The 25,604-nt window shown below is 36.8% G+C and overlaps 1 long non-coding RNA gene across 2 annotated transcripts in view; it reads right to left on the reverse strand.

Annotated features, from left to right (window-relative positions):
* LOC137863277 (uncharacterized) overlaps positions 1-25,604 on the reverse strand; it is a 398,617-nt gene that overhangs the window by 244,033 nt on the left and 128,980 nt on the right. For both annotated transcript variants that reach the window (XR_011100830.1, XR_011100831.1), the window contains exon 4: positions 21,517-21,638. This is a non-coding gene — a long non-coding RNA (uncharacterized lncRNA). The remainder of the gene's footprint in view (positions 1-21,516; positions 21,639-25,604) is intronic.

The following is a 25,604-nucleotide window of genomic DNA, read 5'->3' on the forward strand; positions in this document are numbered from 1 at the left end:
TGTTTTATAAACAATCAATAAAGCTTTAAAATCAATACCTTGATGAACCACTGGCCATTGGAGGTTATTAAGCAGAGCGACTTTTCCATAGGAATATGCAACCGGAACAGCTATAAGCCTATCTAGCTCTATCTCCTGCTTCCACCAGTGAAGTAAGCCAGATAGGAAAAATCACCACACCATACACACAGTACTACATGATGGAGCACAGTACTACAAGCTGGGGAAAGGACGCTGCCTCTACAGAAAGCGATTCCAAAATATTAAAAGCTGGACATTAGAAAGGGTTGGAACTGCCTTGCATAAAGCTTTCAGCATCACGCAAAGCACAAAAAAAAAGAGAAAGCATATCGTTTGACAGGTATAATCAAAGGCCAAAAAACTCTCACATGAGCTGCATTTTTTATTTTTTTATTTTTTTACAGTGCAAGTGCTTGATACCCTCTACACTCAAGTCTCTTAATGAACTATACTTAATTGACATAAACAATTCAGAGCACTACCCATGAAATGTAGTTTTATAAAAAGCAAATTAGATAACTATACGCACAATTCTGTGAAGTATCGGAGTCATTTATGTTACTTCTTGATACTGTTTTCAAAATAAGCCTATATTTCATGCAGTGGTATAATGCAATTGATATAGAATAGCTGTAATTCTGTAATATTTTTTCAATGTCTAAATTGAATAAGGACACCACCATTTGGAGGAATTTTCCCTTTATTTACCTAGTCTAGAAATCTGTATTTCATTCCAATTTGCATGTATTGCAAGACCGATTGCTTTTAATTCCTTGTGTTATGGCAGGTTTTGACAAGTAGGTGATATTCAACAGAGCACACTGAAGACCTACAGGGCTATGAAGAAAGGAAGATTCTTTCTCTCAGTTCTTTTATTATGCTTATTCCTACCGTATCTGTCCACCTCCAATTACTCAGTATGGAATTTATAGACACATGCACCCATATCTGCAAACGTGCCTTTTCACTGAAGAAGGAGAAAGGGTCAGAGATACAGTAAGTGTGAAGAGATTATGGCCATCTTCAGTCCCAGTGAGATTCCCCACACCCCTTTCTGAGTGCAGACTTGGGACCAGATTTGCAAGTGACAGCATTGTGAACCCAGGTTAGGTACTGAATATTGTCAATTATTATAACAATACAAAAACAATTGCTTAATTAGGAGTAATTTAATCAAACATCCTTCATTTCTGTCATTTTATGCAACCAATTGTTTTGCAATGTACAACTTCTGGAAATAATGACTATCTTGGACAAAAAAAAAGTTACAGGCATTAGTATAGTACCAGAAAGGAAATGGTCTTAAAAAATTTATAGTGTCATACAAAACAGAGAGCACCAGAAAGTAAGGGTCACCTTTGTCTGCAGTCTCCTGCGGTACCAAAGTATTTGGAATCAACTAGAACTTCCAGGTGAAATACCTTCATCATCCACTGCAGCATTAACAGTTAGGAGGTTCTTAACTATTTTCTTCCTTCTACAGTTCAGGCATGAGAACAAAATTTTAATTTTTATATCATTTTGAACACTCTTCTGTGTTTAAAATCACCTTAGCACTGTGTCCTCCCACCAATAAAGCTTATCTATTTCTGTGTTCTTACTGGCTGCTGCAGGTGGAGTATTTAAAGTTTCAATTCAGTCTCTGACTTAAGCAAAGTACAATTTTTAGGACCTAATCCAAAGGCCATGAAAGTCATAGAGAACCCTTCCACCTCACATACCTTGAATATACTAGAACGACTTCATAGGGTCTTTGACTCACTAACACCACACTCATATGGCATCTTCAGTTTTTGATACTTGAAACTTGTCAGATTTTAGACCAGCACTTGCATCAGCCAACCTTTGTCTATTTGTTCATAGTTTTAACAGCATATAAAATCTGTTTTGATATGTGAAAAGGTGGAGATTCATCTTTCTGTAGAAAAGCAAATTTTAATGTAGACAACTAGGGCTCTGTATTCAGACAACAGCAAAGACAGGAAGCGTTTCCTTCATGTCATCTCTAAGCCAGCCAGCATACTGAAGCTCAAAGCAGGACTTTATCCCATTAATCTTCCTTTTCAAGAAGAACTAATGATTACACTACAACCAAACTATGAATTGCCCTCCATAAATATATTGTGTGAAGGAGGCCCCATTTTTTAAAGTGAAACAATATTTCTACATGTGTATGTTCAGGGCTAACGAGCAACACCATCTGCAAGGCTGGAATATTTTCACACTCCTTTCTATTATACAAAACAATAAACCCTCTCCAGCTGATTTCTCTCATTGTGGAATGCAAATTGCCTATAAAAGACCTCAGGGTGTGAGAAGACACTTATCAAACAGATATTACACATGCTCTCATACCAAGTATGCTATCAACTAAACAATTTAAAATATATTAAGGATAAAAAGGTATCAACAAACCTGCTTTTTGTGGTTATAATAATTATGATCTGAAACACCCCTGTTTGTCAAGCCATTGCTTAGGATATGGATCTTTCTCACTTTAGGTCTACAGTAGCATCTGCTTCATGCTAGGTGTGGAACTAAGTTTTGATCAAGATAGCTGAAAACTAAATTAACTCATTTCAGTCCTTTTTCAATGCATTAAAAAGGAATACTTTCACCTTGATGTAACAGATGGTACAACAGAACATCAAAAAAGCTGCATCTTACATGCAGTTTACTGTATAAGAGATAAACATACTATTAAAGAAATTGAGGTCATTAACATTTGGGTGCAGAATCAAATTTCCAACAACTGATATCATAACTAGTTACAGAGTGGGGCACTCACATGAAGTAACTAATCTCTGGGAAGGAACCCAGTTCTTGAGTTTGACTGCAAGCTCTTCCCTACTCAATTCTGGGTATCAAACATGATCCTTAAAAATAGGGTCTTGATGAAGTAACAAACTTAGCAGAACAAACCACATCGTGCTTAAGAAGTTTCAGCTAATGATACCAATCCAGTTACCAATTTCAGTAGTATGGGTTAGTTTTATTTCAGTTACTTTGCTTTTAGAGGACATCAGTTAAAAATAGTCACTGAGAAGTCTAACAGTGGAGTTGTCTACAACCAGAAATTCTTACAGGGAAGCAATTAAGATCCAATCATTTTTAATGCATCATAAATAATCTTCACACTTACTGTTAAGTTAATTAATATAATCAGTAATGCCAAACGCATCAAAATGAAACTTATTTTGCAAACATGCAAAATGTTCTGCCTCATTGCCTCTCTATCAAAATTAAATGTCATTTTACTAACAACTTTTGCAAAGTTTTAATTTCAAACCCTTTTGATCACAACTATCACCAAAAAAAATGATACAACTATTTCAAAGTACAGTTGCCTTTTTCTGACAAAGTGCCACAGGAACACTACTTGAGCACTTAGAGCCAGATTCTGCAAAAAGTTCTGGGGTTGAGTTACTCACGTCCTTAAATGCTTCATATCAAAGTATTGGATACTATTCATTGACCTTCATTGAATTGCCCAAAATTGCTTTTATGTGAAATTAAAATACAGTAGGTGTCTACACTGTTCATTAATACCAATGCAAGTTAAAATAATAATAATAATAACAATAACCTATATGAATACAAGAAAACTAAATGCAAGAAGTGAAATCTCATTTTTGGACCAGAAAGTTGACAGCTATTTTGATGACCAAGGCCCTTCACTCATCATTCTCATTCTGTGCGCAGAGTTCACACATTCATATGATAATTGCTCAAAACCAAAAGATACGGAATGATAATTTTAAGGTTTGTTTTGTGGTCCCGTGCACCCTGGGAAATCCAAGTATGGAAAGGTTCACAGGCCAAGATGCACCACTGGGATGCTTTCAACTGAACCCTGAGGTACGGCGCATCTGTGAGCATTGCTCACAGTTTGGAGTCTGGTCTGGCCTCTTCCAGCTCCTCCACAGAAGGAGATTATGCTCTCTCCTCCTATAAAGCTGGCTGGAAGTCAGTCTGCAGATTTCTGCCTAGCAGCAGAGAGCTTGAGTTCCTACAAATGCTAAGTTATTCACTGGCTGTTTTCCTGCACTACATGAACATCTAACATGCATATTAAATTTCATCAAATGATATTCAGGATCCTGCCAAAGTGATAAAATAAGAAGAATCACCTAACATTTCAGTGTTGTTTCCACTCATTAGAAGATAGAAAGATTACTTAGCAGTTATTCTTCATGGTGTTACAACAACAAGGCTTGCAAAAACAAAACCTCTGCAGGCAGGCCCTCATTTTATTCACACAAGATTACTAGATCAACTATGATAGTGAAGAACAGTAAGAAAGCTTTAAGAATTTGGCAACCAATGTGCCACCCCAGGCTCACAGTTGACACATGTTGGGTTGTCCCCATAGACACATTTCTTGTTTTTTCAAGATATTCAACTAATAAATAAAACTTATAACAAACATGGTGAGCATTGTAAAGTTTTTCCTTTTTGGGGAACATCTGCAAGCTTATCACAGGTTTTAAGAATTCACTCTAATTACAGATCTTCAAATAAATTTGCTAGTTGATATAATACATTAGTTTTTTTCTCAAAGCATCCATGGCAGGTAGTGAGCAATAAAATGTTAGTAGCAGAGCTGTGATATTTACTGTTAAGCCATAAGTCTTTGTTTCTCCGAAGACATAGCAGATATAATACAATTTCAGAGTTTTTAATGCTATCCACCACCAGTGCATCCAATAAAGATACAGCCACATTTCCAGTGGACTTCATGATTTCTCAATCTTTTTCTGTGTTTCAGAAGGGGAAAAAAAAAATGTTGCTCTTTATAAAGTTTAAAAACATTAATTTACTTTCCCACAAATAAAAATTCAGAGTGAAACAAAGGCAAAGCCCCAAATGATGTTAATAGTTCTAAAGTTTTACACTGTAAATTTATTCATCATCAGTGAATTCTGCAACCTTCTAAAAGTCTTCAAAAAAACACTGCTTATGGCCATTTCTTTGAACTCCACTTATGTAAATGTTCAGGAACTAGTACCAAAGGGAAATGAACAGATCTAATCAAAACCTCAGTTGCTTCTAATTTACAAGCAAGTTTTTCTCTATTTAGGCAAGACCCTTCTCAATTCTTCAGTGACCTCTCCAAAATGACAAGAAAAAGATTCATCCGGTTTTGAGCTCAGAAAGAGATTAAGTCACAGTCAAATCAGTGATTTCCTATCAATGAACATTTGCTTTCAAGTAATTATTTTAAATACATGTGAATTGAATAAATAAGTTGAAGGATATGAACTGAATCTCGAGTTTTTAAGAGCAAACACACACCATTGGACATGTCTTCAGAGCATGCCAGCATGCAAAGCACTTTTGCTGAAACCTCTCATTTTTAATATAAAAAAGGACTCAACTCACCCATTACTCCAGAATCCAAGTCAAAGACATCCAATGATAATTTCCCTCCAGGAAGACCTGATTTCCATGCGTGTAACTAGGAAAGCACAGAACTGAACTGCAAGAATGCTATTGCACCTCAGCTCTGAGAGAGGAAATGCACTTTCCCTTACTGCCTGGGTTAAGCACAGGGCGAGGCTGATGGATCTACATCTTGAAAACACCTGATGAGACAGGTGACAAGAGAAGCTGCAGAGCAAACCCACTGCACTCACTCACTGTTTAGTCTCTGCTGCTTCCATCTGAAATGCATCTATACTGCCAGTATCACGGGGAATGGGACAGCATCCCCCATACACAGGGCTGGAAGAACAGGAGGAAAAGAATTAGCTCAGGAAAACTACATCAGATGGTATGCATTCCTTTATCTTTCCTCAGAAGGCTGTTCTCCTGACATAAGGACAGATCCAGCAGGAGAGGTGACCCTGGCATTGCTTCTCCTGCCAAGAATGTGATGGTCTGAAGCAGCATGAAGCCTGCTCTCTTGGCTTAAGGAAAGGTAGATCTGCTTATGCCTTCCCAGATAGGTACGGAGACCTGACCGCAGGTTGGAACGAGAACTCTTCTGTAACACTACTTTTCTGCCAGATAACTAATTCTTCCCAAATAAGATAAACCCTGGTTACCCAATCACTCAGACTTGAGAAGAGCCTCAGGAATTTTAGCCCTCGCAAGTACAGAATGTCTCAAGCTCTTCAGTGAGTGCAAAAAAGTTAACACTCCTTTCAATTCGAAATACACAGAGGGCAAGACACTCATTGACTTCTGCAGGAGCAGAATCTGGCCCAGATACATGAAACATTTCAAAAGAAGCCTTGACTTGCAACAAGGATCAGTCGAGACAAAAGTATTTGAGTCAGGGCATTGCTAGACAATCTTGCTGGTTGTCAGATCTGCAGTGTAATGACATGTCAATTTGATTCCTTTTGTGCCTGAGCTTGGAGCCTATCTTTGGGCCTGAATTCTTCTGTACTTTAGTTTTTCTTTTGTTCCAGTGGCACTTCTCCCAACGTTACTTGACAATGAGTGATGCTCCCCAACCCTGATCTTTCACACCCTGTTGGTGACCTATAACTTTTCATGCATAACCTTTGACCCAGGCCCTGACAGTTTGATTTATTGTCCAGTGTTATGATTTATGAGTATCTTCTCAGAATAATTAACGGACAACAGGTGGCAGCATAATAATTTTGATTACCCAGCGGTTCATGAAACCACGACAAAGGTGACTTCATTTACTGAATAAGAAAAGGACAACAATTAAAAATTACACAAAGCAATCCTTTTATGCCTTTTTGGTTTCCACCCTTTGTCTGTTGAACAGAAGACTTGACTTAGGCTCATTGCCTTCCTTCTCAAATACCCGGAACTTAAATTCTGTGAAGAAGACAATACTTCCTAAATCATGGTGCTGGTGTTTTGCTGTTAGACAAAGCCTCAAATAACTGCATGTTGTCAGTTTCTCTAAAATGAATGAGTTATTTTCAAGATGTTTGCAAAGTTGTACAATGCAGGCCAAAGTTCATTCCAAAGTGCAGAATCTTGTTAACTTACAATTTTGCAGAGCTGCTAAAGTATTATTTCTTGGATATATCAGTTATCTTAACTTGGATCCACAGTAAAAAATAAATAAATAAATAAATAAAATCCACAATTCACCTCTAAGGTAGGGAGAGCTTCTCTATGCAAATTTTTACCCATCTGTACTGATCACAGAGCAAAAGGAAATTTTGCTGCTAAGTCTCTCAAATAATTGCTTAACTGTAGGCTAGAGGACGTGCTCTCTACCCTGGCATCAGGTCCCACGCTCAGGCAAGTTTTGTTTAGCTAATTCTGCAATATTTTTCGAACACCTGACTTCACCCTGTCTTTACAAGTAATTCTGCAGTCACTGGGGCTACATGCAGGAGCAGCATAAAGAAAGCAAGTCTCTAGACTGTGCAGACTAGTAGTAATGGTGATACACTCATAGAACACAAGTGCAACACAAGTTCCACAGAGTGGCACAGAGTTGTCTATTTCTGAAAAACAGGTGTGGGACAATCAGTATTTAGAACATGTTTTAGTTTCCATACAGTCTTCGTAATCCACAAAGTCCAAAATAACTTTTTCTCCCAGAAGCTTCATACCACTATGATGAATTCTTTCTAATCACTATTTTATATGGTACCTTCTCCCTTATTTCAGTTGATCACAATTCCTTAGCTGTTTTGATAGACATACGTTGATATGGAAGAGGATTTAATGGTATCATCCATATGGACAGTGGGATCCACAGCCAGATTTTCAGAGCTAATCAATAAGATTTTCAACAGAGTCGGAGGGAGTTGCAAGTGATTAGAAATTCTGAAAATTGAGCCAATTGTGAATAGAGAACGGAGCTGCTGCATGTTTGCTTGCAGGATATACATTACCTTGCAGAACAAAGGCATACTTTTAACAGACATTACACGTTCAATTACTGTTAGATACACTTTAAAATATTAATTAAAATTGGAGGGGATAATGGTGTGGTTTTTTGATCTTTATTAAAAGATAAAGAGTCTAAGCCACAGCTAGTGCAACTGAGTTCACTAACACTGACAGACTTCTCTCTGCCAACAGGCACTAGCCTGGACATCGGAACATAGCACCTCACTCTCTCCTCCTCAAAACTAAACTAAAAACATTCTAGTGAGTTTCAACAGCAAAACTTGTTTTGCCACAATTTGTCTGCATGCCCAAGACAGCATATGCAAAATGATTTTTTGTACTATCACAATGACAATATTATAGGCTTATCATTTTTAATTGACTTTATGACTTATAAAAATATTCCTACAATTCTGCTTTACATCAGTTTAGAAACAGCTTAACACACAGCTATGAAATATTCATCCCTGTTACATTCAAATTTTAAAATATATGATGAAGAGCCTGGCTAACAGATAAAGCAGAGTTCCCAGAATATTAAAAGCACTCAAGCTTTTGCAAGGATCCTTAGCCGACAAATAAATAAATGCTGCTTTTGAAATCAGACTTGTTTCATCCCCCTCCCTTCCCGAGAACTCAAAGACACCCCTACAACCAAACACTATTATAATGAAGCCAATTTTGTCCTTAGTAGTTTTATCAAACCTTTAATACCACATTAGCTGCTTAATATACAATGAATGTAGAAACAGAACAGCTCTAGCACCCAACTGCATTCTCAGTAGAGATGAAGGAAAAATTTGCAAAAAAATCATTTATCAGATTAATGCAGCTGCTTTTGCTGCATCATGAAATAGCCACAAGCTTTCTGCAAATGGAATAATAATAGTAGTCATAAAAAATAGAGCATGCATGCCATGGTTTGTTCTAATTAACGTTTTAATTTGGGATACTGCCTCAGTGGTGATGTCTGGTATATCACATGACAGTATTTCCTCTCTTCGATTGGACATTGCAAGGGCATTTGTGGTGCAAGTTTTACATGCAAATCTTAAAGGGACAATTGTGAATATATACGAACACAACTGGTGTTCCCACTAAAATTCAGTTATGTAGATGCTGACATATGTTTAATGAGAGCAATTCATTTCAACACCTAAGTGTTAAGTATTTTCTAATTTCTTCTAGCTTTTAAGCCACAATCAGCTATAAAGTCAAATTTATTAATTTGAATAAAAGCTTCACATACAATGTAGTTTCACCAGACTTACACAGATAAATTAAGGCACAAAGATTTTGCAAGTTCCATGTCATTGACTCTGACTGTTCTGTTTCAAGTCTCACATGGGAAGTGGCAAGCTTTAAAATGGTATATGCGCTCAAATCATGATGTGATTTTAGTACTTTGTTTCCCATCAATTTTTAAATTAATTATCTGGAAGCAAGCAGCGGTTCATTTTTGGTCATGGACTTTTTGATTAGAAGCTGTGACCCTTTATGCCTTTTTGGCATGCTCTATACAACACCAATGACATGCAGCATGACCTCTGACACCTGATTCAACAAAAAGTAACTCCCCGACAGATCTTTCATATTCAGCAATCTCTTTGTTACACCGGGACACTTACCCAGTTCCATCCCTTAAAATCTGCCCTGTCTCCTCATTTCTCCCCTACCCCCTCCTACTCAGAAACTTATTTGGTTGCAACATTTCTGTCCTTCCATTTGTGCCTCTCCTTCTGTTTTTACAAACTTTACACTATACCATCGTCCCATATGTTTGTGCTGCACACAAGGAGGTTTCTTTAGAAAGCGCTGATGCTAATTATAAATTTAATTTGCATTTTAATTAGAATGGTAGCAAATTAAAAGCGTGGCAGCTGGAGAATTTTGAACGCTTTGCAGAGATTTGGTGTCAGTATCTCCCTGCTTCTGACTTCGCTCTCTTTTCATTTTTCCCCTCACTATCTTTCATTCACACAAACATATTGGCAATTTTTCTCCTCTCTTGTTTCTTTTTTTTGTCTATTTTTTATTTCTCCATTTTCCCCCCAAGGATCAAGTTATAAATTATTTCTTTTTTGTACTGATAAACAGTATACTCTTGTCTTGTGCCAGTACACCATGTACTGTAGTGATAGTGCAGCTTTTAAGTGAGCTTTTGTGAGGCTCTGTCAGTGCTGCCCTATTTTGCTATTTATATCTGCAGTTTATTTACAGGTAGGAATCTATTCTATACCCCCTTGACTAATTTCAAATTCCAGACCTTAGCAGCAAACTCTAGCCTAGCCCTAGACATTCCATTTTCACATGCTACAAATTTGCAGCAAGTCTGTGGAACCTTAACAAAAGCCATTCAGAATGCATTGGGGACTGCTCAACTTTATTCTTCACTTAGCAAATGCAGCATTTGGTGTGCTTTTGGACAAAAGGCTGAAGTAATCTGTCAGTCTTTCGGTCCATATAATGGCATATATTCTCTCCCGGCGCTGTCTTTAATTTGCTATGTGAGCATGTCTGGTTTTAGTACTCACGTGAGCACATTTAGTCAGTTCTGTCATTTTCCCTATGTTGCATCTCCATGGTCATTTTCATTCCTTCTGTTCGCTTCCCCCACGGTGTCCTTGCTCAATAATTTTCATTAATTGATTGACAGCTCTGATAGACCCAACTAACCTCTATCTCACTCTCATGTCGGTTTTTAAATAAGTACTTGTACGTCCAATGACCTTGTCGCCTCATCAGATATCAGAAAATGAGCATGCAGATATGGAGGAAGCTGATTAGCAAAATAAGGAAGATCTCACTTCTGGCTTTAGTCCATAATAAGCTCTGACAACTAACTTTACATTTGCTTCTTTAAAGGCATTTAAAACAAAAGGGACCAACAAATGTGGGATAAATAGACCTTAACCAGTTTCTGAAGCACTGGCTCCAGTACAACGAAGATTTAGAACATTACTAACATAACAGCTTTTTTGGAAAGCTGGAAAATAAGCTGCATTTCCAACATGGGTCTATTTAAACTTTACTTAGTATTAAAACCACTAAAACAAGTCCATTTTGAATTACTTGTACAACACTGTTTAGCCTCACATTCCCCCCATGGAAAGAAGGGTGAATGTGTAAATGAAATTACATTATCTTTAGTTTTGTTTAGCATACAGCTAAAAAGATCTATGGAATACCAGTGATCTTTCGCTCAGTACAACTGAAATTCCAAAAATCCTGTTGTTTTTTTTTATACACACATCTAAATCACCAGATTCACATGTATGCTTTCATGAGAAATTGTCCTTGTAGAAAATAACATTTAAATGAAGGCTTCAAAAAGCATTATTTTTATTTTCAAAATGGTAAGCTGAGTCATGGTGACACATGCAGAACTCTTGCAGGTCAGAAATGAATCCAGCTCCACTGAAGCCCATTTTATTGTCTTTACCACAATGCCACCCTCCTTTTTTATTGCAGATCACTGCAACCTTGTAAGTTTTGTTTAGAATATAGATAGAGCTTTATCTAGTGGTATTTCAGTTTTTTGAAATAGCTCAATGATACCAAATGACATTCTCACTGAATGTGCTTAAATGAGCTAGCTTAACAGAACAACTCACCATAAAACACTGTTTAGCAAATAGTAAATTCCAGCCTATGTTTGCAGCAGCTATTTGAGCTACAAATCTTTTAAAACCAGAAGACAGCTAGATCCTCCATTGGCAAAGGGGGAATGAGGTCCACTGAAATTTCATCTTTACGTGTTTTTTTCCTGCCTTGCAGTAATCATTAACTTCTAATGAGATTCACCTAATTCTGGAAGCTACAAGAGCTATCAAACACCCAACTCTTCTGATTGCAGGCTGTACCACAGCGTTCACGCCACAATCACCTATGCACCATATTCTGTACCAACACCTTCCAAACTAATGAAGTAACCATATTATGACTGAACCATCAGTAACACTGATTCCATGGATTTAGAGAAATACATGTAACTCTAAACAACCTGGAAAAACTCTTGGCTTTGAGATTTGAAGTTTTTATTCATAACTATTGAAGTCATGCGATGACATGTTGTTGGGGTATTTTATTTACTTCGAAATCTTATTCAAGAGTTTAAATTAAATTCCCTTTTAAGAAGCAAAACTGGCAGACCCAGTCATTTACAGAACACAAGAGTCTGACCATGCTTAGCTGAAACCGTAACTGGAGTTCCCAAATGCAAGCAGATAATTACTCTGATGTGAATCTGTGCCCAGTTTCACATCAGCATAGCTCCAGACCTTTCGGTAGAGTCATTCCTTATTCTGCTAGTAGGAGAAAAAAACAGTATATAGCCTTGAAAAACAAAAGAACCAAAGCTGATACTAACAACCTTGTCCTCAAGTACAGGAATAACTTAATTCTCTCAGTATTTTTGCTCTTGAACAGATGAAAGGTTTCTTTCTGTAGAAACAGAAAGTTTCTTTCTGAAAGGCTTTTCTGTATGAGAAAGAAGTATTCTGCTGTCTCCCACTAGACTGAAGGCAAGACAGGAAGATGGGAAAGGCAAAAAAGTCAAAAAATTGCCTAAAAAGGCAAGAGAGCAAGAACTAGGGACAACAAGGAAAATAAGACCATTTCTAGAATTAGCATAAATAGTGTAGGCATGTTCTAGTATTTATGCTTCAATACTTTATGGAATGATATTTAGTGGCTTATTAAGATTAGCCAGCTTTTTGGTGTGGCAATATACCTTGATTTTCAGAAAGCACGATGCCTGGGGTGGTTTAAGTCTGGATTTTCATACAGTCAGCCTGATAGAAAATTAGTTTGCATTTTCATGTTAGCACTCTACCTTGGCACATCACTAATAAGAACAAAAAGATTTAAAGCGATAAATTAACTTCAAAAAGAGAAGAAGCATGTGACAGACAGCATGTAAAATTTAAAACACTGCATAACATGCCGCAATGAAAATCAAATGTATTTCTAAAAATGCTTTATTTTTACAGTATGCTTTGTTTTTGCAATTTCATTTCAAAAAAAAATCTTCCATCCAATTTGCAATTTCTATCTGTACAGGATTCAAATCCTAAGTTTCTCTGTGCCAGGGGACTTGAAAGCAAATGCCTATTTCTGAAAATCCCCTTCCATGAAGAACTTTCCTCAGGTAAACACTTCCATTAATTTTGAAAGCCTTCTGGGCTACCAACAAAAATTTAGTGACCTCAGTGAAAGTAATCACATGGGCTTAGACTAACTATTTATATAAGTAAAGGTTTGCAGAGTCTAAATCAACTGAATTATCTCCAAGAGATCTAACTTCCGTAAGTGGTAAGTAGTACTAGGCAAAATGTTGATATTTTGTTACCCTAATTAACCTTGTATTTTAATCATATTATTGCATAGTAAAGTTCTAATTTCTATTCCACTGTTATATGCCCTGGAATACCCTTCTCCTCTGGAAGATAAACAAATCAAAACAAGTTCAACTGTTGGATAAGCTCTGTTCAACTGAATTTCTTATAGTAACTTTTTATTATGAAATTGTCCATGGAGTACACAGCATTCTCCAAATTACAAGTCTTCCACCTTAGCACTTTGGAAAGGCTTGGATTTTATTTCATGTAAGTTTTTGCAGCTGTACAAAATACTTTCATTAACCCAAGAATGGATTATTTGGAGTGCTAATTAATTGATTCTTCAAAATGCCAATTGACATACTCCTAGGGAAAACCTGATCTAAGCAACCATGTTAATCAAGCTATTGTACTTACGGTTCTGTCTGAATATCAGACCATCTGAAATGAGGAGAACTTTGCCATTACTATCCTGGACCTCTTGTGGGCAACTAATTAATATGAGTAGACTATGACAGTTGCACTTGTACATTCACTGTACTGCCTGACAATAACTCTATAAAATTACATTTCAGCTAAAGAATGGAAACAGTGTTAAATACCATTATTTGCCTTCCTTTGATGTCTGAGAGTCATTATGAAAGCAATTACAGCAGTTTCTCTGTCTGTATGTCTACAGGGTATTTATCTGTATCTGTCTGAGTCCTTTGCCAGGTGGAGAATATATGGCATATTAAAGACAAGGGAATTCAGCCTCAATTATCAGACTATGAACAGAAGAAACAAAATCAGAGTTTTGCAGATGATCCTGCCAGAAAACAGTAATTTAATATTAAAGGCAGGCAATCTGGGGAAAACTTGCCCAGTGCAGAGTCTTTTTATTTTAATATTATTGAATTCCCTCTTCCTTCCATTGTCCTGTTTTGTTTTCTATTCTTTTAGCTTCCATGTTTTCTACTACCACTGCTCACTTTAAATAAGCTTATGCCAGGTTTGAGAGTCTCACTAACAAGACTTATTTTGTAAATCCTACTTTTTGTTTCTTAATTACATGCAGTTATTCTGCCATCTAAGAACCTCTTAATGGAAACAACAGATTCTAAGTGGGGCGAGGCCATATGAGGCAACATGCTGACAGGAGAGTTAGGAGCTTTGTGCTGCTTACAGGGGCTGAATAAAATACATAGTCTTCTGTGCCTAATCATTATTTTACTGACCCCTGGGGTAGTATGGTTAGGTCCATAGGTTGTCGGATGAATGAAGAGTGCTATTCACTTTATACATGGGGACCAACGCAAAATGTATCCATTGGAATCATTCAACTGTCATCGCACAGGTGATAATTCTCCAGTTACTTTTGTATACTAGCAAGTTTAGAACTGACCAGAAAAATTAAAGAGTGCTGCCAAAGACCTTTGAAAAATGATCTGGAGGTCTCTTCCAACCTAGAAATTCTGTGATTCTGTAGTTCAAATTTCTGATGTTTTGTTTTAAATGGAAAGGCAGGAACATTACTAGTGTCATGCTTCTCATCAAACATGATGCCTCTTCTGAAACTTGGGTAATATCTGTAGGAACAGCCTTGAGCACGTAATAGACAGCCTTTTCATACTATTCAGATTACCTGAAGGTATGTAATATTTTAAAAGGTTCTAGGGGCCAGTTACACAAAAAGTATAATGGTGTTGGACTATATAAGCTACCACCAGATGAAGTTTGGCCTAGTCTTGGAGAAACATCTGGAACTACGTATCTTATGGCTAAGCTAATGTCACCGTTTTCTGTAATATCACAATCTCGGGGAGGTACCAGCAAAAAAAACCTAGGACAGTAGTTTGCTGGAGGTGCCTTGAGGTACTCTACAGTTCTTCTACCCACCTCCTGTCCTACTGACTCAGCACTGTCACTCAAGTGCAGGTACCTGTGCAACATAGAACTCTGCTTTGTTTGCTCTAAAGCTTATGCTTCCAAGGCCACAAGATGATACACTAAGATGTCATTGGTAATGAGTCCAAATTATCCATTATACTCAAACTGCTTATGCTTGCACTTTTAGCACATTTAAATATTAGATACCATGTGCAATTTTATCAGGATCCCTGGATTTTTTTCCAGCTGCACTTTTTTTTTTTTTTTTTACTTTTAAAGAAAGCAATTATTACACTACAGACATTTCCTTATACGCTTCTCAGACATTTTACCAGCAACCTCATGTTACAATACTGTTTCTGTCCTGTAAGTGCATATCCTGGTATCGGTCATCAGAAATCTTGCCACTAAGTCTTGTAAAATTAGAATGTTTACAAGAAATATGTATGCATGTGTTGCATATATACACGTATGAGATACAAGAATTTTGTTTACAAAGATTAATAAGTCTCACTAAGACATGAAGACCTTGATACCTTATGAGTAGAGATAGTGTGGCAAAGGAGGAAAGGATTTAATGATAGTATTAGACATTTTACAGTATAAATATCTTCTTGATTAATTAAATCTGTGAAGTATATTATCCTACACTGAGGAAACGATGATGTTCAACAATGTTTTTTTTTTATAAAGGAAAAAAAATTAAAACCAAACAACTTGCTTTTGATATTTAACCTAAGAAAAAATAGGTAGTGAAAAATATTTCATGAACTTGCATAAACAAAGAAATTTGATTCATTCCTTTAATTAAAAAGAAACAATGCAACTTGCAAGAAACACACTTATTTTGTTCAAAAAAGAAGATTAATACAGGTTAAAAAGGCTTTCTAGTTTTACCAAATTAATACTGTGTTTAATTATATGAGATTAAAATTTCATTATACATTATGCTTTAATTGGTATAGAAGGGGCCAGAGGTTAAAACCTTTGCACGAGTTACCTTTTGTGCTGTTCCAATATCTAATAACATAGCAGTTTTAAATTATAAACCCTGACAAAATTTAACAAGTTTCTTACATGTTTTAATTTTACCCTAGTAATCTTTTATGTGGAGCTGCAGTGTTCCTGAGGTCATAATCCTGGATGATGAAACAAGCCGAGACAGAAATCGTTACAAAACCAAAGTGGCTGAACATTAGTGGATTATGGTAAAGGTGCTACCGGAACTCAAACCATCAAGTATAGGTTTAGACATAGCTACTTTACAACAGTTACATGCTGTAGTAAATAAAACACACTGGTAAATAAAACACCTTTCTGCCCCCTAAACAAGCAGGTATACTTTCAAAAACACTGGGAACTTCTTCTCAGGAAGAGATCAAATAAATCTAGAGGTTATTTCTTCCAAATGGATAAAGTGGCCTTGAACTGTTTAACCACTGATGCTGTGTCCTAAAATAGGAGATTTTCAGAGGGCTTCAAATGGGTTTAGGCATACAAATCTCTAAAGGAATTAAGACACATACTCCAGAGGTGTTTGGAAAACCCAGCAATACTTAGAACAAGGTTTCTTGAACGTATTTCTTGAACTTAAACAAGAAGAGGACCTGCTTCCAGGACAAACATATCCCCATTTTAGAAATGAAGCAAGCCATTTTATTGATATGTATGAGTAATGGTTTGCTGGTAAACTAATGTCATTCCCACCTTACCTTCTCTCTATGCCCAAACCTAGAACAAACCAGGCTAGTGCAATTAGTTGGGTCTGGAGAGTTGGTTCTTGGACTAAGAATGTTGACGTGCGAGTCTGTGAATAGGTGAGATTCTTCCAGTGATCCCAGACTAGTAATTTATCCTTGCTACAATGGCTCGTTTGAACAGCCCTCATTCCTGAACAATCCAAGGAAAAAAAAAAAGATCTCTGCTTTGTATGAATAAGAAATCGTCTGGCTGATGTAAGAATAGGGAACAAAAAGCTTCTTTTGGGGAATCTGTACTACCTTCTACTTCCGCAGCGACCCACAGGGCTATCTATTATGATTGAATTGAGTGATTATTGATTACCCTTTACTATTGACAAAGTCAGTGTGTATATGGATTACCTGCCATATAAATGCCAATCGCAAGAATTTAAAATGCTTTGGACCATCAAGAAACTACAAAACAACTTCCTAATGCATGTTTTGTTGTTTGTTTCCATCCTGTATCTCTGTGCTTGTGCATTTTGAAAATTAAAAATCAACTGCTAGTTTGTATGGCAATCTACTCAGCTCAGTGTCAACATCATGTAAGCTGCACATACAAGTAACAGTCTGTTTGGTGCTATCCCAAAGTGACCCGTAGATAAGGGGTTTGCTTGTGTTGTTGAACTGAGGTGAGAACAGAGTTCTAATTACCTGTTTGTGTGTTTTTTTCCCTGCAATAGTTTACAGTTGGATCTCATTATTGGATAACTGTTTAATCAACTCCAAAAAATACAGTATAATTAGTACTGCAGATACACTATGAGGCAAACAGTTGCAAGAATAACAGAAGCCTATTTGGTTCAAACAAGATACAAGAAATCAAACAGTAAAAGAATACATGTTCATATGATTTTAAATTCTTATACTACATATCTAGATATTAAAAGCTGTTCAGGGTCCCATTTGAAGTAAATTAACATAACTTCATTTAAATCAACAGAGATGTACTGATTTGCACAGTATGAGACTTTGACCCACACGTTTTTTTAGTAGCATACCAACTTTAAGCCTGATAATGTTTTTGTTGAAAAAGAACACTTCAGACAGCTTTTTGTGTGCTTAATGAAATTCAGGATGAGGCCTTGTACAAGTAACTATGGTGAGCAATTTTAAACTACCTTCTTCATTAAAAGGACAAACTTTCACAGCCAGTAAATGAAATCCCGTAATTAAAACATGTTTGTTTAAAAAAAAAATCTGGAAAGGTCTTGGACAGTGAAATAATATCCTTTAGATTAATGTTTAATTGAAAACAGTATTTACTGCTCTAGTGCATTTGATAGAGCTCTTTGCTGTGTTTCTTTATGTATAATTGTGTTCTGCAACCAATTTAAAATAACTAGATGAGTGCAGTCCTTATAGAAGGTGAAGATGAGTCCTTGCAAGGATATCAATGTCTACAGGGGCTTCTTTCTAACAGATATGAAAAAGTAATTTCCATTCTGCTACTTTTGTGTGATCCTTTCTGCATATAAAATGCCTTTCACATACATACAAATCTTCTCACCTGAAGAGAATATTTCCTAAAATACAACATAACCTACCCCAATTTTCCAACATATCTTTAATTTAATGGAAAAAATAGGTGATACTAATTAGCAGTATGAACTTTTTCCTTTAAAAACATAATTAGTTACTTTATAATATATATTAATGTGATTGCTACAGCTATAACAAAAAAAAAAAAAAAAAAAAAAAAAAAAAAAAAAACAGATACAATTCTAAGTATGGAATATACACATAGTTTTAAAAAGATTTCCTGAGGGGCTTCTGAAATGCCCTGACTACAAAGTACAAACCCCAAAGCAGAGTTCTGAAAATGCCATTCTAATATTATGTGGCCTCCAATCCAATAAAAAACATTTCCAAAACCTTTTATTACTGTCCAAATCCTAGTAACATCTAATTAGGTGGAAGACCCTAATTCACTTCAGCAAGCTCAGTTTCAGGTATTTGAATTGATACCATTGCAAATTGATTAGTCGAAGTCGAAGTCAACTGGGTTCTACCTCAGTCTCTCCCATCACATCATTTTTTACTCTTTGGCTTTTCTAGTTATCAAAACACTGCAGGAGAAGCAGACATTTTTGGTGTTGTTGCTGGGTATCTCTTGGAATGCAACAATCTTGGAGGAAAAAAATCAAAAACTGAGATTCTTATCCTGACTCCTCTTTCTTATACAATATAGCTGTTTCTGGAGCTCATTATGGACAAATTGCAGAGGGAAAATTAAGGAGTATTGACACTTCTCCCAAAGCTATTAGAGGTATCACAGGTTTTAGCAGATTTAGAATTACAAAGCTATTTGACCTACTCTGGCAAAAAGCCTGAGAACCCAAAATTTGGCCATACCACTTGAAGCATTAATGAGCTGTTTTCAATGATTATCCTACCTGCTTCCTCATTCCTCTGACAATTTCTCTTGTTGTATCTTTGACCAAGTTTAGTTTAGATGCTCTCAGATCAGTGACCCTGTCTGTCTTCATGCACATAAAAGATGAGTTTACTATGATTCTATTGAACTAATAATAATAATACACTGTAGCAGAATTTATCCCAGAGTATCAAATTGGAGCATACAGATACTGCATTTTTAAAGGAATTTTTAAAAGAGGGAAGGGGACTTCGGTATGACTTATTTGAATGTGACTTATTGTCTCCCCCTACAAACCCACAGCCTGATTGCATTTAGTATATTGGCCTATTGTTATAGACAAGAGAATGTCCAACTCTCTCAAGGTTAATTGACTGCTGTTCTTTGAAATATACATGAGAAACTTTATTGACTATCTTGCATCCGACCTCACCTGTCACACAGGAGGAGGACAGAAACAGGGGAAAGAACTCCACAAAAAGGATAAGAAGGACAAAGGTGAAATGCACTAGATTTTTCCAAAAATCTTTTCCCTAATTATTTGTTGTTGTCCTGTGTGTTTTCTTGAATTTGCCTTTTTATTAGCAGAAAGTTTGTAATTTGTAAAAGAGATTTCTCCTAAAAATTTACAAAATTAACTTGTACTCCTAGTACCACAGGATATAAGGACAGCTAAAACCAATGAGACAGCAGTATGCAGATGGACAAGATTTTTTGTAAAATGAACATTTGTATGTAAGCATTTCCTAAGAACATCAATTTCTTCATGCACATGTAAATGGTATGGAAATACATAAGTCTACACTGTTACAAACTTTCGTAAGTAATTTTTTATTTTTTTTTTTTTAAGGTATTATTAAAGCAGGACCTGAGTTACCTAAATCATGCAAGGATAAAATGAGAAACATCTCATGTTGGCATGGAAGCATTCCTGACAGAGTTCCATAAGGAGAGTAAATTAGACCATTTCATCATCCCTGAAGTGATACATATAACTTCCCTAGGTCTTCTACATCAAATCTGGTCCTGGTGATATTAAACTAGAATATGCAACTACATCCGGAAAAGTTGTATAAATTATCTCTAAGAGTTCTGTGACTGTCACACATGGTCTGCATACATGGATCTAAAAGTACAGCATCTCTTGGAGATACCTCACAGAAGAAATACTATTGCATTGGAAGTGACAACCAAAACTGTAGCTTTGCCAAGCTCAAATCTTCAAGGGATTTAATTAAATTTACAATAAATATTGTTATTGAGGTTTGAATGTTCTTACACCAAGCAACTACTGTTACCTTCAGATCACCTTGAAAATAGTTCCACAAAGAAAAACTTGAACAAAATTTATTTCTCAGATAAAAAACAAGCATTATTTTGTAAAACACTATGTCACTCCACACAACAGCAATTATTGTTATACTCAAATTGGTAAAAGGGTTTACCTTAGATTGCTGACACAGTCCTATCCACACAGAATATCCCCCGAAGAGCATATATAAGCCAAACACACATCTGATTTTTAACACATTCAATGACTTATTTCTCCACAATAACAACTCTGCACAAGACATTTTTGATGACAATGAGATAACCCCTTGTAATGCCTCCACCATGATAACTGGATTTTTGCTAAGCTTTCCATGACCAAATTACAGCCATAATGATGACACACTGCACACCACTGCCAAACAGCATAAAATGACACCTGCTTACAACAGCTTGAAATGGAACTTGTCAATATGACCAGAAACATTACCAATAACTAAGAGACTGTTATTGAAGCTTACTTCTCTTGCATAGTACCTGCTCAGCTTCACAGCCTTACAGAACCAGAACATAACTTTATACCATCTGAAATCTCTGAGATCAAAGAAGAATTTTTATCTCATTGATATAACAATAATGAAAAGCTATCCATATCACACAAAGGCATACCACTACAACAAATCCAATTTAATCTCTTTGGACTGGTTTCAACCTCCATCTATACTCCATACTACAGAAAATCCACACACTCATGCTGTGCAAAAGCCATAGGTACAATATTTTCATTACCCAGTTCAGCACTGTGAGGTTAAAAAATGCCAATGTCCTATTCCCTTTTAAAATCTCTTGTCTCCTACCCCCTACCTGCCAGCTGTATAAAGTATTTCCCTTGCCACTAATTCTGATAGCATGCCCTAATTAACTCATTTTATCTTTTGGTATAAATCAATTACAATTAAAATATAGTTTGTCAAGCCTCAGCGGAGTATTGTTTCATGTTAAAAACATTTTCACTCATGAGAGAAAGTGTGATTAACTTCAATAGAAAGCTTAAAGTTCAACTTACTATGAGCTGAGGGAATCAAGTACGATTCTTCCTTCACAGAACACTTCAAGCTTTGTCTCAAGGAAAATAAAGGAGTGGAGAGCTATACCCTGGTCACTCAGATCCCCAGAATGTGGTAGGACCTGGGAAAAATAAAAAATGAATTTTTTGTTTGCTTGTTTGTTTTGTTTATTTTCATTTTTAAATGTAATGAGGTGAAACATCTAATGCAGACACAAGCTTTTATGGTATCATACTGTTTGAAACACATTTGAAAAGGTGAAGTAGTATATTTAATGTCATGTGGTAGATAAAAATACAACAAGTCAAATTTCCAGCTACAGGTAAAGGATTCACTTTCTTCAGCCATGAGGTGAAGCAGAAGAAAGCCTGTCAAAGCTGCGCCATTTTAACAGAATCAGAGGTCTGTTGCCAGTACTGTCCCAAAATCTATCACCACATGAATCATTTTAAATATTATCTAACATACTGTAGAAGAGCCTTCCAGCCCACAACAGTTTTCTTTTCCCACCTAAATAGACTTGATAGAGAAGGGTAAAAACATAATGAAGCGAGGCCTTACCAAGACATGTGTGACTAGAATTTTTTCTTTTTTTTCCCCTTAGACATTTTTGGTAACATATCCCCACTACAGCAACACTGCAAATCCTGATCTAATGGAGTTTAGCAGTCCTATTTGGTATAAAAAGCCCTGTTTTGGTCACAGGTACCGTGTTAAACACCACCAGAAACTGCCTTGTGTTGGCCGCACCCTGTTCTGTCAGCGAGCCCCTGCGCTGGAGCTGGATGTGGCTGAGGCTGTGAGGCAAGGCCTGCGCCATACAGCAAGGCCCAGAGGAAGAGGTGCATTATGAAGCAAACAAGGGCAAGACATGGAAGGAACCATGCCTAGGGACATAGTTGGAAGTGTGCTCTCAGAGGAATGTTGTGGCTATGGGGGGAAGCTGTGGAGGTCCCTAAGCTGTAGCACAGCACCCCTGACAGCACCCCTGAGGGAGCACAGCCTGTGAGCAATCTCACAGGGGCAGGAACACCTCTGAAGTACAATGTGGTAAAGTGTCACCTGCCTGTTCCAAACTACTTATTTTCAAGAAAAATGAGAACAAACATGTTTTATAAAGACTCTTCAGTTGCCTGGTTCAGGCTATGAATGGATGCCACTATTATTTGTAGCCCATGAGTGATCTATGAGACTGCACATGCCAGATTTCTCCATGTTGGAATAGTACTCTAAGGACAAAAAATCATACCTGTAACAGAAAATACTATTTACTACTTGCAGCTTAAGAGCACACAGGATAGAAAATGCCTTACAGTGCTGTATTCTATAACAGCCTCAAAAAAAAAAAAAAAAAAAATCCTTACTGCTTTCTGGTTATTTATGTCTATGTCATTGCACTTTACTGTACTGGCCTAATTCTATACAATACACAACTTTATAAAATGTTTACTACATACAAATGTCTGCTGTATGCGTCTGTGCAGCTGTGGCAAAACATTGCAGAACTCGTTCAAAATACTGGCACTCCTATGGTGCAAAACACTGAACTGGTACAAATGTAATCAATGTGTTAAAATATGTTTACAAAACCTGAAGTGCAGCTGTGTCTCAGCATTTTCTGATGAATATAGTCTTATCTGTTCATACCACTTCACCTTATGTTAGATCAAATATCTACCTTTGTACAGGTGGCATACATTTTTTAGCGCTCAAAAAACCCATTCTTTTCTATGCAGGAAATGAGAAAATAAAGCATTTATGATGAACACTTACATTGTAATGAATATGAACACTGTATTTACCATTAACTGGGAGGGGTATTTTGTTGTTGTTATTGCTGCTACAGAAACTTCAGGTATTTCCTTTATATTTTTATCCTGTAAATTTCCTCGAGTATTTTACTGCATACTTTTGACAAGTACAGCTCTAGATTAGCAAACCATGGCTTTGTTTGACCCCAACAACCATGTAAGCTTCTAGTTTTCTCTAGTCTAAAATACACTGGAGTATTTTTCTGCTTTCCTGCAGTTTTTAAGTAGATAATAAGTCCCAAACTTCACCAGCCTTTAGCTGAAAGAAGCTTGTCACGGTGGTTGGTAGCTAATGAAGATCCTTTTAGTTTATCTTCATCAATTGTCAAATATTTGAGTCCATGAAGTGGTGTGATGAGGTACAAAGACAGATATTTGAAGGGATTTTAACTCATTTGAGCAATTACATGCTTAACTGCCCTGCGATAATCTGTCAGTCTGAGTCTTTTCTACACAGCAGAAGTGGGGAGTATTAGAATAGCTGGATTTAGAACATAAAGGCCTGGTCTGAATGGAAGAAAGGCACCAGAGAAATTAATTGCCAGTAACAAACAGCAGGGCTGCTTGCAAGTTATATATCACATAGTTACCTACCAGCAGTGGTAGAAGCCAGCTGTAAAATAACATACTGGATTGTGACAAAACAGTCGCTGCTATGAAATTGGTGAATACCATGAAGAATTTAAACTAATGTTAGCTAATCAAGTACACTGTATTACATAAATTGTATAGATACAGAGATAAAAATCTTGTATTATATAAATATTTGCTGAATGTAAATTTCAAGCAAACGAACATGTTTTTAATGACAGTTCTAGCAGTTTTAAGAACCGATCTCATGTTTGTTTATGTATGTCTGTCTTCCATACTCACAGAACATGACACTACTGTAAATTTGGTAATGAAAAAAAAAAAAAAAAGATTCCTTTACATTTTGTTCTTTAAATCTCAAATACTTTTTTTTTTTTTTTTTTTTTTTTCCTCCAATTATCAAGCAAGTCTGACTGATGTCTATCCCCTACAATGGTATAGGTAAGACTTCCTTAGTCCCAGGAAGTTCCACAGGAAGTCAAGAGAGCACCGTTATAGAGAAGCCATGTTACCTGCTCTGGACAGGCTCAGTGATACCCTGGGCCCCTCTTTCCAGAAGCCTGACATACTGTCCTTTTTCTTTTCCTTCTACTCCCCTCAGGTCCCTGATGCCATCTCATTGCTTCACTGGTTGCCTCCCTCTTTATACAGCCTCCATATCCACTGTTGCATTGCAGAAGAAGGCCTCTCCAGGTCAGAGTCAATGCTCGTGACTACCAGTGAATATAAGGATGGCACAGTGATATTACCACTGGGAATCTCAGTTCATGACACCTTTTTCCTACACTCATAGAATCCTGTCTAATTCAGTAACACTCTGGGATTTCCAGTAGTAGGGAAGAATTAGTCCCTGATATGGTCTTTTTACAGCAAAAAAGCAGTTGTTGACATCTGCATGATTTTTTTAATTCTTCTGGAATTACACCAGGAAACCAGTGTGAAGCATACGGACACATGACTAAAATTGTCCCTCACATGCAAGAATATGTCAAAATACACATACTGAATTCTCTGATTCCCACCCTGGTAACACGAACCATAAATGACAAAGGGCATTTCTGTACAGAGAGGGCCATTTCATTCACATTACTCATGTTAGTTAGGATGTTTATTTTGGATTTGCTGTCTCCCTAAGGTGCCAGCTCTGAGGAAACTAGTTAGCATGGAAGTGTTAGGTACAAAGCAAAAGCCCTTCACCTCAGGGACTGTGCTTCAGTTCTGACCATAGGTCAGAAAGGAAATAAGATAGGTAATCTCAGCTCTGTCCCTAATGACCAGTATTCCACATCACAATGCTACACATGGCTGTCAGCTTCTGCTCAGGAGAGGCCCAGGACACAGCCAGCATGGAGAACTAATTACCCTCCCATCCCAGGGAACAAACGGGCAACCCAGCTCAGCAGGCTGAGATCACTAGTGAGATACAGCAGCAGGCTAATAAAGTGGAGGAGCGTCACATGTATGGCTGTGGCATACAGTTCATGAGGCGCTTTATTTTTCCTTCATTAATGAGGATTTTACTTTAGACTCACTGTATGACATTAACATATTAAAAAAAATAGAGAGAGAGCTGATTTATTCAGTGAGCCTGGTGTTGCAAACATCACCTGCCTTTTGTTTTTACAGGCCTAATTCACATGGGCCGAATTAAGTCCAGACTTTTATGAGTGGGGCATAAAGGGCAC

The sequence above is a fragment of the Anas acuta genome, chromosome 12 (assembly GCF_963932015.1).
Source record: "Anas acuta chromosome 12, bAnaAcu1.1, whole genome shotgun sequence".
Classification (NCBI taxonomy): domain Eukaryota; kingdom Metazoa; phylum Chordata; class Aves; order Anseriformes; family Anatidae; genus Anas; species Anas acuta.